The sequence below is a fragment of the Canis aureus genome, chromosome 11 (assembly GCF_053574225.1).
Source record: "Canis aureus isolate CA01 chromosome 11, VMU_Caureus_v.1.0, whole genome shotgun sequence".
Taxonomy (NCBI): Eukaryota; Metazoa; Chordata; class Mammalia; order Carnivora; family Canidae; genus Canis; species Canis aureus.
In genome coordinates this window covers 61,112,928-61,129,034 of record NC_135621.1, presented here as the reverse complement: position 1 = coordinate 61,129,034, position 16,107 = coordinate 61,112,928, and the positions used below count along the sequence as shown (strand labels likewise).

Below are 16,107 nucleotides of genomic sequence, written 5' to 3'. Positions count from 1 at the left end.
ATGAATGAGAACATATAATGTTTGTCCTTCTCCGACTGGCTTACTTCACTCAGCATAATACCCTCCAGTTCCATCCACGTTGAAGCAAATGGTGGGTATTTGTCATTTCTAATAGCTGAGTAATATTTTTAAACAGCATACAGAAAACAACTGTTTACCTATAATTATATGTCAAAAAAACTCTCCTTCAAAAACAAGGCAACATGAAGAAAATTCCTGAAAAGTGAGATGGAGAGACCTTATCACCGACATTCTCTTTCCAAAAGGAATTCTAGGGGATCCCTGGGTGGCTCACCACTTGAGCGCCTGCCTTTGGTCCAGGGCGCGATCCTGGAGACCCGGGATCGAATCCCACATCAGGCTCTCGGTGCATGGAGCCTGCTTCTCCCTCTGCCTGTGTCTCTGCCTCTCTCCCCTCTCTGTATATTTCATGAATAAATAAATAAAATCTTAAAAAAAAAAAAAGGATTCTAAAATAGGTCCTTTAGAAAGGAGGTCAATCTCATTTGGAAAGTCTAAGATACAGAGAGAGAGAAGAGAGAAAGAGATTGAGACAGGGAGAAAGTTTGTGGGAAAAGCTAAACATTGACTAAGTCTAATTTGAAGATACAATTAACTAAAATACAATCACCTGAATAGTATTTGTCTGGAGGAGGTGATTGGAGTTAAAGATTTATCTTCAGGCTTTAAGTTAAATATGCTTATTAAAATTAATAAGGCAACCACTAACAGATAAAACATATATATAGATCTCAAATTATATAGAAAACTATAAGGAAAGAAGTATCGATAACAAAACTCAATGTAAAAGTCAAATGAGTGAAAAAAGGAACAGAAGTAAAGATAGAATAAATAAAAAGCACCAAATAAAAAAGTAAATATATAATTATAATCAATAAGTGAACAAATTTTTTAGTTAAAAGACAAAATGAGGCCACTTGGGTGCTTCAGTCAGTTAAGCATTTGCCTTCAACTCAGGTCATGATCCCAGATGCTGGGATAGTCCAGCATCAGGCTCCCTACTCAGTGGGGTGTTTGCTTCTCCCTCTCCCCTTGCTCATGCTTTCTTTTTTTTGCTTTCTCCCTTTCACAAATAAATAAATAAAATCTTTTTAAAATTTCAAAGACAAAATGGATTATTTCATTAGGAGGGTAGAACAAACTTAAAAAAGACAAAATAGATTTCAGCCTTAAGCAAATGAACACAAAAACTTAAGTTACAAGATGGAAAAAGATGTACTAGACAAACATTAACTAAAGAAATCTATTCTAGACAAAGTAGTACAAGATATAGAGATTTAAGGCAAAAAGACAAAATATGAAGTAGGTCAAGACATTGAGGAAAGTTTCCCTTAATTAGGAAGATACAGACATTCTAATCTTTATGTGTCTAAAACTATAGGTTTAAAATATACAAAGGAAGGACTGAGAACTATAAGAAAAAAAATGATTATGTGCACCAACTTATTGGGAGATTTGTAAACATGTCTTTAGATATTCACAGGTCAAACAACTGAAAACCCAATGAACAAGTTTTGTGGAAGAAATACATAGAGAATATCATACTCAATAACTGGAAGATCTATGGAAAAGTTTCCAAATTTGATCAAGTCTCAATGTCTAATTAAACAATTAGAAAAATAACTGAAAATAAGTACAAAGATATTAAGAGAAAGGAAATAACATACATAAGAGGTCTAATAAAATACTAAAAGTATAAATATGGGAAGATCAACAACACTAGGTTGGTTCTTTGAAAAGACCAATGAAATCAATGGCCCTCTGGAAAAAAAATGAAAGAGGGCAAAAAATAAATAGTATTAGAATGCTGAGAGAATGAAAACTCATCAGGACTCAAAAAAATAATAAAAGGACATAATGAACACCTCTTCGTAGCTAAACCTGAGACCACATGAAAGAGCAAATACCTAATATAAGTTACCAAAACAGGAAAAAAAGAAATAGAACACATGAATGCTCTACATTTATTAGAAATTATATCAGTAGTTCATCTTGTCCTCAAAAAATCATCATTACAGTATAATTTTACTGGAATTTCTTACCAAAGATTTAAGCAACTGAAGATTCCAATCTTATAAAATTCTTTCAGATGAGAGAAAGAAGGACTCCACTTCTCAACTTATATTTTTGAAACAAAGACAGTGTAAAAATAGATAATTATAGACAAATTTCACCATGAAATTAGACCTAAAGATTTAAAGTATTAGCAGAATTAATTGAATAATGTATAAAAGGCATTTCTTAACCAGATAGAATCTCTACCAAAAAAAAAAAATCATATTTGATGGTGACATATTGAAAGCTTTTCCTCTTTCTCCTTATCCTCTTTTTCTTCTTCTTTCTTCTTCTCCTCCTTCTTCTTCAACTTCTTCCTCTTCTTTTCCTTATCCACTGTCCTCCTCCTCCTCCTTCTTCATTCTCTTCCTCTTCTTCCTCTGCCTCTGATTTTTGGTATGGACCTGGATAATATTTAAAATGTGTTTGAAGAGCAATGGTAAGAAGAGCCAAGATAGTCCCACAGACGAAGAACAAGTTTGGAGGACATGCCCTACAAGACACTAATTCTTATTATAAAGTTAAAGTAATTAAGATGCATGGTATTTTTACCGCCAATAGACCAGTGGAACAAAAGAGAGATGCCAGAAAGAGATGCCCAATTCCTTTAAGGCAGTGCTAGCACTGCAGATTGGGGGGTGGGGGGGAGTATTCACTGCAGGAGTTGTTCCAAGACAATTCATTGTCAATGTGGGTAAAATGAAACCCTCTCCTTCCATCACTCCCTATGTCACACTATATAAAAAAGACAGTTCCATGCCTACAAACCTTAACTGTAAAAGGCAGTTTCTAATTTTTGGAAGATAATATAGGAGAATATATTTATGCCCTTTGCTTGGGAAAGATCTCTTAATGAAAACACAGAATTAGAAAATTATGAAGGCAAATTTGACCTCATAAAAATTACAAATATCTGTTTATGACTAAGCATCATTAAGTGAAAATAGGCTACAGCTGGGAAGAATGTAATAACATATGCATTGGCCAAGGATTTGAATCTGTAATATACAAATACACTCTACAAATTTACATGTAAAAGCCAAATAATGCCAAACAAAAGATGGACAAATACCTTGAATTCATACTTCACATTAAAGGATGTATGGCTAACACATAAGTAAAAGAAAGGTGTGTGTCTTTTTAGCAATCAGGAAAATACAAATTGAAAGGATAGGACATTCCTAGTTAGATTGGTAGAAGTTAAAAAAGTCACAATGCCTCATGTTGGTAGGAATGTGGAGCACTGGGAACTTTCATACAATGTCTTTGAGAACGAAAGTATTAAAATCACTTAAGGAATCGATCTGTATCATAAAATAAAGTAGAACATGCAAATTCTCTACAATCAACTATTATATACCTACTATTTATGTTGGAGACAGGTAAAAGATATAATGCATAGATACCTCATTTACAATAGCAAAAAAAATGTGGAAAATATCCCAGATATCCCTTGACAGTAGAGTGAATAAATAAGTTTTGATATATTCATGAAATGCAATATTATACAGCAGTGCAAATGAATATGCTACAACTACATGCATGATAATTAATCTAAAAAGCATAATATTTTTTTAATTTTTTTTATTTATTTATGATAGTCACAGACAGAGAGAGAGAGAGAGAGGCAGAGACACAGGCAGAGGGAGAAGCAGGCTCCATGCACCGGGATTGGGATTCGATCCCGGGTCTCCAGGATCGCGCACGGGGCCAAAGGCAGGCACCAAACCGCTGCGCCACCCAGGGATCCCCCTAAAAAGCATAATATTGAATGAAAAAACCAAGGCATAGATTATGTCCAATATGATTTCATTAATAAAACAAATATAACATGCAGGATCAAATAACATAATACTTAGGATAAAATATGAATAAAGTAAGGGAATGATACAGACTAAATTCAGGAGGGTGGTTACCTCTGAGTGTGGGCCGCTGATGTTAGTGTGATCAGGACGTGGCTTCAAAAATATCAATACTAGTTTGAAGCTGAATGGTAATTGTGTGGCTGCTTGTTTTATAGTCATTTTTCATTTATATGTTATTCATATGTTATTAATATTTTTCAGTGTATGGTAAATTTAAAAAAGGAAAATAAGGACTGCTTAGTTGATGTTGGAGGATTCAATAATTCTGGTTATAGTCTCTTCTGTTATATATGTGCTTCTATAACATGAATTAGTTCTTATTATAAATATGGAATGATACCTGTTTAGAATGGAAATTGCATGGGCTCATGTGCAATTAATATTTTGTGCCAGCAAGTAACAATGTTGAGACTCAACACATTAACACAGCAGAGCCTCTTAGAAATGGAAGAAAGGAGTACTAGTCTATGGAGCCCATTGGCTGTAAGCTCTATCCTGGCTCACTCTGACCACATGCTCTGCCTTGGATGTGGAAAATTGAGCAATTTTCCTGCATTGATTTTGTTCTTTTTCACATCATTCAGCAACCTCTCCTTATATTCCTTTCCACCATGCTCATTTTACCCATCATCATTATTTAAAAGTTAAGTCCCATATTTATCATAGTATATCTTTTAAACTATGCAAGTATTTAAAAAATTAGAATTCTTTTCTTATTATAATGCTCTAGTTATAAGATTCATAGGTTATAGTTATAGGTGCTCCACCATTGTATTCCTTTATAAACTATCTTTTTTATTGTCTGATATAGTAGAGGAGGAAGGATATTTTTTTCTAGACACGCATACATTATGTTTCCAGAGAAATCCCTATTTCCATTGCTTTTCATTAGATTTAGTCTTATGCAGACTAAATTAATAAGTTGACATTTAATTAATAAATTATATTTATTATTAATTACTAAAAACATTTGCTGTTTGTTCTCCACATAATACAATCCAGTGATCCAATGCTAGGTATTGAGGGAAATATAAATGGGCAAATAACATAATATTTGATCATAAGTGCCATAAACCCTGCCTACAAAAATGTTAAATTATTAACAAGGCTCTGTAAAACCTTGACCTAATTACCTTTCCGGTTGCCTCTTTTTATGTTTGTATTTTAATTCTCTGTTTTCTACCCATATTGAATTATTATCTATTATTCACACACACACCCACCATAAAGTTGAGAAGAGATAAGCAAATTGTAGAACTTTTATCTTGCCAATCTTTTCTTCTTCCTGCTGTTAATTTCCCAACATTATTTATACTACACAACATTCCCTTCTCCCATTTAAAACCTTTAATGGTATAGCCAATTAAGTATATATTTATTGCACAGTGCCAATACATCTGTCAGTATATGGTCCCAACTTTCATTTAACACATCCTCCTCACTGACCCCATGCTTCAGTTGTCCTCAACGGTCAAAATTCCCTAAACATACCAGATGCTTTCATGGTTTCACATCTTGTCTTGGTTTGCAAAGTTATAACAGTGTTTTGCCTCCATAAGTCCTCTTCCTATATTTGTTTGAAAGTTTACTCAATCATCAAGGCCCACATAAAGGGCTACATATTCCATGTGGCCCACCTAGTAGACAGAAATAAATATTTGCAGAATAAATGAGCTTTGTTTACCTAGTTCTTTATTGTATAATCTTGCATATGTGTATGTATTTATAGTTTTGTTAGTATTTTATTTGTTTGGTTTCCCACCACAGCTTAAATTTTGGTCTTAGTTTACTGCTTGTTCAATATGCTTAGGCAAGAAACCTATTTCTTAGAGCCACAGTTTTTCTCTCCTCTAGCACAGGGACACAGCAGTTTGATGTAACTTAAGTGAATGTTGTGAGGGACAAAATAAGTATTTAGTTAATTACTAAGAGCTATACATATGTTGCATGTGACTGTTCTGTTTAATACAAGTTTCAATAACTGTCTGAAGTTGAAATCTCAACTCAGACATCAATTCCTTGACTTCTATAGGGGAATAACACATGTAATGTCCCTGGTTTTCCATGTAATTTTAATTTTTATTCCAGCTAATTAGACTGTAAAGTCCATAAGGACTACTTCATTCATTTCTGTATCTTATATCTAAGAGGCATTATCAAATGAGTGAATGAATAAAACATTATTAGTTAGTATAAAACATAGCAACTTGAACAGAGGTTGGCAAGAGGCTAAGTGTATTAAATATACTTCTTGAGTGGGTAGCTTTTTCAATGGGAGAAAAACCAAGAAATCGTTTTTAAAATCATCTCATACTCAAGCATTTAATTGAGCAAGCATTTCCTATATCAGCCTCCTATCATTAACAGTGACTGTGAAATCTCACTGGACACTTGGGTGCATTTTATAAACTTACAGGCAGCAAAGCATATGGAAAATTAAATTAGTCACTTGTTTAAACCACCACTAGTCAGAAAGATATGCCTATTGAATACATGCTTACCTATAAAATGGATAAGTCATTCTCTCTTCTCACGTGGAATTTATGTTGCAACATGGTCCAAATAACCGAAAATCAGAGCCAGGAGAGTGGAGTCATGCTCCCTGAATCTAATTCCCATATGTCCTGCATTCTACTTTTTCATCCTTCTGTGACTTGATCTTCATCCATGAAATGAGGCTAAAACAGACCCTAACTCATTGTACTGTTTGAGGGTTAATAATACAATAAATATCAACCTTTGTTACAGTGCCTGTCTCATAGCAAATGCACAAATAATGTTAGGTGATGCTGTTTTTGTTTTTTTTGGCTTTTGGGGGTGGCTGTTTTTATTATAATCATCTTCCTATGCCTTGAACACACACACACACACACACACACACACAAGGTTTTCTAAGATTATGAGTACCCATAGCACTTCCTTCACATCTCCTCAGACTGTAGCCTAGAAAAACATTCCAGGACCAGACTTACACGGGGCAGGCTGAGAGGAGGAAAAGATGAAGGAGGTTGGTTTTCCATGAATTAATCTATCAAGACCTTCTAGATAAATGAGATTGGATCCCACATAGAAGATGAGGACAAGATCCAGGAAACCACAGGCCGCAGTGATATTCAATGTGGTGTTTTAATATATTTCACTCAGTGGTGTTCTATATCTAGTTTAGATTTCAGAACAATTTTCCTAGGATGATGATAAGATAGCCAAGGTCAGGGCATAACATTTGTTGTATCTTTTCTATTATGGGACATAATAATGAGTATCTAGTAGATGGGATTAAAGGAATTATGGTTATTCTTTCTCCTTAACATCTCTAGTCTGTCCTGGTTTATATCAGCCTTGGTTAAATGTAGTTAATTTTCATATTCTTTTGAGAATATGTGGCTTTATAGTATTATGAGAAGATCAAAACACTCTATGGCAGAAAAACAATTTCTAAAATGCTCATCTGAAATGGTGACTTTAATTTCTAGTTCTGGCTAGATGTACTAAGTAAATATAGTTACCATAGTTAGAGGTATAGTTATTATATATCTGCTTTACTGTATTAGATGTGAAATCATGAACATGGTTTGTCTTACTCCCTTTTATGTGTCCCATCGAAACTTGCAAATTACCCCTTCCTAGCTGTGCACTTGTGGACAAATTGGTTCACTTCTGTGAAGTCTAGTTCCTTTAATAGTAAATGGGAATAAGGGTGCCTATTCTATAGGGTAGTGAGAATGAAGTGAAACAATGTCTTTTAAATACCTACTATATATTAAGTACATAATAAATTGTGAATATTGGTGCTGGTGATAATAGTTGCATGTGAGGAGATTCAATAAATATATGTTTTAAAGATTTTATTTATTTATTCATGAGAGACACAGAGAGGGAGAGAGGCAGAGACACAGGCAGAGGGAGAAGCAGACTCCCTGTGGGAAGTCTGTTGTGGGACTCAGTCTTGGAACTCTGGGATCACACTCTGAGCTAAAGGCAGACACTCAACCACTGAGCCACCTAGGTGTCCCTCAATACAATATTTTTATTTTTTTTTAATTTTTATTTATTTATGATAGTTACAGAGAGAGAGAGAGAGAGGCAGAGACACAGGCAGAGGGAGAAGCAGGCTCCATGCACCGGGAGCCCGATGTGGGATTCGATCCCGGGTCTCCAGGATCGTGCCCTGGGCCAAAGGCAGGCGCCAAACCGCTGCGCCACCCAGGGATCCCAAATGAATGTTATCTCTCTAATCAACAACTTTAAAATTATTTGAATAACTCAGACATTGAGTACTATATATAACCTGATCTTTTTAGATATAGAAAAATACTGAATTTCAAATTGGGGAGTTTTTAGTTTAGCTTTGTTGTCTGACCACAAGTATTTCAAATGTTTTAGAGAGGTAGGGAATATTAAATGCTGGGCTCCTTTGACATTTATCCATCACTTGAGTGTAATCATTTTAGTTATAAAAAAGAAAGATTTTACTCTTTCTAAATCATTTTCATTTAGTCCTTCTGGCTATTTTTTTAGGTCTTTTAGGATTTTAAAAAGTTAGCCCTAGTGATATACTTCCCGTGGAATTCAGGAAGCTTAAAAAGTTGTTCTATTTATTTTGGGGGATATCTTATAGAAAACTAATTGGTAAACTGTGAAACCCCTAGAAGAAAACATGGAGAAAGCACTCCTTGACTTGGGTCCTGGCAATTATTTTTTTGCATATGATGCCAAAAGCACAGCGACAAAAACAAATATGAACAAGTGGAAGAAAAATCGCTGGAGTAGGTGCTGCTTCTAAAAAGGAAGTGGGTCTGCATCAAACTAAAAAGCTTCTGTACAGTAAAAGGAATGATCAATAAATGAAAAGGCAGCCTATGGAATAGGAGAAAATATTTGCAAAACCATATTATACTGATAGAAGTAAGGAAGGAACTCTTACAACTCAAAAACAAAAATATAATCCTATTTAAAAATGGTCAAAGGACCTGAATAGATATTTTTCTAAAGAAGATATATTAATGACCAACAGTTTCTTGAAAAGGTGCTCAACATAATTAATCATCAAGGAAATAAAAATCAAAACACAATGAGATATTACCTCACATTTGTTAGAATGGCTATTATAAAAAAGACGAGATAACAAGTGTTGGCAAGGATGTGAAGAGAGGGTATCCTTGTGCACTGTTGGTGGGAATGTAAATTGGTGCAGCCACTCTGGCAAACAGTACCGAGGTTCCTCAAGAAGTTAAAAATAGAACTACTATATGATCCAGTGATCCCACTTACGAGTATATATCAAAAGAAAATGCAATCACTATATCACTATGGCAGCCCCATGTTCATTGCAGTATTATTTATAATAGCCAAGACATGGAAACAAGATGTCTGTCTTTCAACAGATGTATGGATAAAGAAAATGTCTGTATACACAATGGAAAGAAAATGTGGTCTATATACACAATGGAATATCATTGAGCCATGGGGAAAAAAAAGAAAATTCTGTCATTTGCAACAACATGGATGGACATTGAAGGCTCTAAGTGAATTAAACCAGAGACAGAAATACCGTCTGATATTACATAGACGTGGCATCCTGAAAACTGAACTCATAGAAACAGTAGATTTCTGGTTGCTGGTAGGGAGTTAGAGTGGGAGAATGAGTGAAGATGGCCAAAGAATACAAACTTCTAGTTCTAAGATAAGTTCTGAGGATCTAATATATGGCATGGTGACTATAATAAACAATATCGTATTGTGAACTTGAAATTTGCTAGAGAATAGGTCTTAAAAATTCTCACCATGTACACAAATTGGTAAATATGTGAGGTGAGGGATATGTTAACTACCCTTATTGTGGTAATCATTTTGCAATATACATATAAAATCATCCTGTTGTATACCTTAAATTTACACAATGCTGTATATCAATTATATCTCAAAGCCAAAAAAAGAAAAAAAAAAAAAAAAGGAAAGCTGATTGGCTAAGAATTAGTGATTGTGTCTCCTTAATACTAGCATGATTTGTTCTGTTAACTAGCATAGCCACAGGGTTCCAAGAAGTGAAGCCCTATATGTAATAACTAGTTATATTCTTTAACTTAAGTAATTCTGATTTCTCATGTTATACTTAGCAAAATGAATGAGACTTAGTCAAATCTAGTTGTTTTTTTTTACTGTTAGAATGTTATCAGAGGGTTTTTTTTAAAAATAGCAATTTACTCTAATTTTAATATTCCTTGGATAATATTGAAATAAAACAGTTCTGTGTAATTTAGCTTAGATAAAAGCAAGAGCATATTTGGAACATAAACCTAATTCTATCTTTTGTTGAGCTGCCCAATTTAGTAAAAGCATTTCAATAGTACTTCTTAAATGTAGTATGACTTAGAATACTGGAAGCTGCCCAGAATGTAAAAAAAGGAGAATAATTTATATTTAATTGGTCTAAACCTACCTTTCCTAGGTCAATAAGAAGAGAAACCAGCAGCATTAATCAAGATAAAATTATCAGCTGATTAATCAGTGTTCTAATTACTGCATAGTTCTTTACCTTTTCAGTTTTAATTACTAAACCGCATTGTCTTTTCCATATGGCTAACATGTACTTTTTCTCCTACTGAAATCATTAAGATAAAAATATACATTCTAGACATTACAGCATCAAATGTAAGAAATTGCTAGTGCCTCTTAAGAAATTCCCAAACATATAAATAAACTACTAGCGTATACAAGAAAAGAATGATAAATTCATGGCTCTTTAAGTGGGCACAGTAACTCTGATTATGAAACTAAGCTTTTTGAGGCAGTGGGTCTCATCCATCCTATTTCCTTAAATGAATTTATTTAAGTTGTTTCTGGATCCTGTTGCAGTTAAATATAAATTAGAAAAATACATGGGAGAATTAAAAAGTTTTGTTTCGGCAAAGGCCCGAATATTTCTTTTTAGATTGGTTTTTTGGAGTAAGTTGAGTCTGCTGCATAGTTTTCAACCTCAGCCCTATTGGTATCTGGGTTCCATTGTTCTCCATCGTAGGGGGCTGTCCTGTGCACTGTAGCAGTGTTCTTAGCAGCGCCCCTGGCCTCTACCCATTAGACACCATTAGCAATAGCCAACTACTGCTTTTCGACGAACAAAATTGTCTCCAGACACTGACAAATATTTCCTGGAGGCAACCCTTCCCCCCCCCACATTGGGAACCTGATTTCACTATATGGCTACTATTAAGACACTTATTTTAATACACATATACTGTATAATAAGGCATCCTTGCCAGATGAGGATTTTTTTCTATAGGTCACATATTTTGATGTAAAATTTTCCAGACACATTGATGATATAACAGTGGTGATCATCATGATGATGACAGCAGTAGCTAATGTTCACTGAGCACATTGCTGTCAGCCACTGTATGAAGGATCTATATGCAGTACTTTATTTAAACTTCAAAGTAGCCCAATGAAGGAGGCCTCTTCCCTCTCTTACAGAGTTCAGCAAGCTCAAACAGAGCTCAGACCACACAGCTAGCACTTTTGATAGGTATGATTCAAAATAACCATTCTTGAGGAAGATTTCTCATTTCTAAGAAGGTAAGAAAGTTTACTTTCTTCCTTGAAATAGTTTTGACCGCCTTTTCAGTTGTGTCCATCTGTAATCTTTTAAGGAAATTCACGTGTGAGATTTGGGTTTATGTAGACACTACAATTCCAAGATGGACTTGTCTGGAGTTTAACTGAAAAGACAGTAATGGGGCTGAATTTAGTGAACAGAGCATTGTAGTCATTTAATAATAATTAAAAGATGGTTTCTCTGAAATGAAAGTATTTTTAGCAAGTTGTTTTTCCTTTTTCCTTCTCTTCTTTCTTCCCTTCTCTTCCCTTTTCATTCTTTTCCATTTTCTAGAAGATGCCACATTATCTCCATTATGCATTATATATGCTTGACATTGGAAAACCATGGAGTTTGGCTTACTACTTGCAACTAAGTGACTTAAGCACTAATTAATTCTATTTGCATGGTCTGAATGCACAAATCATATGTGGCAAAGACCTAACTTACCTTTTAGCTACCTTATTCAGCTCTAAGTATTTTCCCCACCAAATAGGCTTAACATTTTACATCTCCTACTAAATATTATTATTGTTTTTCATTTTAGATTTGGCTTAGATGACATAAATGCTAACGTGTCAATCCTATACTTTGAATTATTTGCAACTCCACTTTTCAGAGAAAAATATTCAAAAAATTGGAGTGAATGTGCATGACTGCTTTCCAGCATTAGAGCCTGTTGTATGACATATGGCATGTATAGGTATAGAACTCGTAAGTAGCAATAGTCAGCCTTTATACTTATAGTGATTCAGCTGTGATGGGTTCCTTATTTCCTTTTATTTATTTTTTAAAAAGATTATTTATTTTGGGGAGGGGAGGGGAGGCATGGGGGAGAAGCAAAGGGAGAAGGAGAGAGGGAGAATCTCCAGCAGTAGACTCTGTGCTGAGCCTGGGGCCCGCTGCAGGGCTTGACGTGAGGCTTGACACTGAGATCATGGCCTGAGCTGAAACCAAGAGTTGGATGCTTAACTGAAGGAGTCATCCAGGTGCCCCTCCTTATTACTTTTAAATGTATCATAATAAAAGTGCTTATTGCTTTTCATTCTTTGTAGGAGGATGAAGAATGCTTGCAAAGCTAGGACAAGAGATAAGTGAATGTATAATCCTTATATAGGGTGCAGGGATTTTTATAGGGTCTCCTCTATTTAGTATAATGTTCTGTGTTCCTTAAGCATAATGCTACTGGAAAATGAATTGGCATAATGTTTAAATTATAAGAGGAAAACAAACTTGAAATGAAAATCATTTGCTGAGAACAATGGTAGACTAGGCCAGTTACCTCAGTCCCTCATTGTAATGAATTAAAATACCATTCCTAAAATAGTATGTCAGTCATGTTCAGCTTGTTTTGCAGATGTCTGCTTTGCAATTTTTGATGAGGATCTTGCATAAACTGTTAGGCTGGTCAAACACAGCATAGAAAGCAACTGGATGTTACAGGTACATGGTGTCTTTATATATTACAATAGTGCTACTACTCATCAGAGATCAGTTTCCATAATACTTAACAAAGTATATCAAAGAAGCCAGGGAGAAAAAAAGAAAAAAGAAAAGATGGACACATAAAAGAAAAGTAGTCAGAGAACAAGCGCTGACAATTCACAAAAGAAGAAGTACAAATTTAAATTTAAGGAAAGCATGCCTTATATTTTGGTAAGCCAAATACTGCAAACTATACTACAGTGAGTTTCTCATTCTTGGCAAACAAATTAATATAAATGTTGAAGACAATAATAACCCGACATTGAGATGGAAGTTAGTATAACTTTACCAGGGTGCAGTTAGGTGAAATGGGAATATAAATTTTAAAATGTAAATTTACTTTGCTTCAGATATTTAATTTTTAGGAAATTTTCTTAAATATAAACATGTGCACATAGATGTTAACAAAAAGGAACTATAAGATTTTTAGCTATTGCATGTTTTCTGTATTGGCAAAACTGTTATAATTAGAATATCACCATTTTATAATACTGATTATGGATCAGTACTGGATCTGCTAACATCAGAAAAAGAAAGACAGTCCAATATTATATACCACTTGAGGGCATCATATCCTACAACCTAAGAAATATTGCCAAAACGTGGCACCTGAATCTGAGCAAAATTCTAGATTTAAGTAGCTATTTCTAGGAAATGCAGTCAATAGAAGAACACATTAAATGATACAAATGATGGTGCAATCAGCACAGGATAGGAGAAATACCAAAAATCTATTGAACGATTTTTTTTTTCTTTTTCTTATTTTCCCTAACAAATAAGTTGCAAGGGAATAAAAAGAGAGATGCAGAGGAATCTCTTGATTAAAAGAGACATTAACTATTTATAGTGTGTGGATCTTACTGGATGCTGATCAATTTGAAGAAGGAAGGAAGAGGGAGGAAAGAGGGAGGGAGGGATGGAGGAAAGAGAGAGAGAGAGTCAGGGAGAGAAAGCACTAGTTGGGTATTTGATGATACAAAAGAATTATTGCAAATTTTCTGATGGATGATATTGATATTATAATTTTTTTTAAAGTTCTCCTTTCAAGAGATAGGTGAGAGTATGAATGAAATAAGACTACCCATGAGTGGATAACCATTGAGACTGAGTCATGAGTACATGGTAGTTCATTAGATCAGGCTTGCTGAAAAATCAACAAGAACCTTAAATGTTTAACAATATGGCTTTGATTAAATAATTTATGGCATATCCATGATATAAAATAATATGCAGTCAATAAAATGATCTTTATATTATATATTATGTAGACTAGTTAAGACTATGGGTGTTCAGTTCATAAAATATTAATAAATGTAAAAAGGTTACAAAGCAGCACACAGGCAATTATCCCATTCAAATACATAGAATGAAAATAAAGGCCCCCAAATTAGCAGTAATTATCTCTGAGTGAGAGGATTATGGCGATTTTATTTTCTTCTTTGTGCTTTTTTTGTGTATTTTTCAAATAAATATGCATCTATTTAGTTATTAAATTTATAATATCATTAAAACAACAAAAAGAACAAATATATTTTAGAAAACTTTTCTCTGTAAGCGATGGAAACAAAATGTGTATTCTGTAAGAATAGAAGTTTTTTTTATGTAAACAAAGCCTTCTTTTGTGATTATATGTTATAAAATAATGTATTACAACCACTTGGCTGGGAGAAGTCAAGGAAAATTAATTTTGTTATGTATATCTTGTTTAAGAAAGCAGTGAAGTGTGGATTTTTTTTTTAGAGTGGAAGGGTCAAAGAGAAAGAGTCTAGCATATACAGAACACCTGGATTAAGCTATATGCATTACTGTTGCAATTCTTATTATAAACTATGGAGGTTTACTTATATGTCTGTTTTATAGGTGAGGAAATAGAAATGTGAGTTCAGCAACATGTAACTGCCGGAGCTGGGTGTCAAGCCAAGGTCATTCTGGCTTCCACTAGGTGCTGGGTGAAAATTTGACCCTTTTATTAGACTGTGTATTTCTCAGGGTCAAAATGGTGTTTTGGTATTACCATGCTATGAAAGCTAAAGATCATATAATCTATTCTTTTGATACTTGTTATCTAGTTTCTAGAATATTCTCATTAAAAGGATTAAAATAAAGTTTGAACCTTAAAATCTATTTTATTTGAGAAGAAAATGAAATGATAAGCAATATCTCAATCCATAGTTTTGCCTGATAAATAATGTGAGGACATCCCTTCCCTCTTGATTTTTCTGATGGGTGCCTCTTTTAGCAAGGTAGAGCATCCGCAATGACATCTGAAGTGGCTAAGGATCACCCAGCTCTATATCCTTAACCAGTATTCACATCACAGATTCTTTGATATGACCATTTAAATCATTTTTATCAGATAGGGCATAGGGCTTGGGGGGTGGGGGTTGGTCCTTGATTGATTGATTGATTGATTATTTTATTTTATTTTATTTTATTTTAAATATTTCATTTATTCATGAGAGAGAGAGAGAGAGGGGCAGAGACAACAGGCAGAGGGAGAAGCAGGCCCCCTGCAGGGAACTCGATGTGGGACTTGATCCTGGGACTCCAGGATCATGCTGTGGGCTGAAGGCAGGTGCCAAACCGCAGAGCCACCCAGGGGTACCCCCCCCCCCTTTTTGTTTACTTCAAGGGATACCTATTAGAGTACATGCAGTAAAATATACAGAATAGAATCCACTAACTGATAAGGGTTAGTTCATTGTCAAGGGGGGAGTCCAGAAAGGAAGAATGAAACATGTAACCGGTTGAGCATTTTAATGAGGGAGGTGACTGTCCCTGTTGGCACATTTATTCTTCCTTCTACAACCTTTGTTGAGCACCTGTCATGCACAGGCTACCACCTTGGTGAAGAGTCTCAGAAAAAAACCTTTTAATATTTGCAAATATTAAATATTAAATAAAATATTTAATATTTGCAAATAGGCTAAAGGCATTTTATATAGTTGTAGATACAGTGTCGAGTTCAGCCTAGATAGTTATTGAGGCAATGGGCCTTTGCCCACTTAGAATGGACTAGCACTTAGTGAAGTTGACAAAATAAGCATTGAAAACACAGACGGAAGGGAAGCTACCTGGAACAAAAGAAAC

General features: G+C 34.5%; 1 protein-coding gene across 2 annotated transcripts in view; it reads left to right on the top strand.

The window, feature by feature from the left end:
• Positions 1-16,107, top strand: part of LOC144324185 (uncharacterized) — a 196,262-nt gene that overhangs the window by 90,014 nt on the left and 90,141 nt on the right. The window lies entirely within an intron of this gene.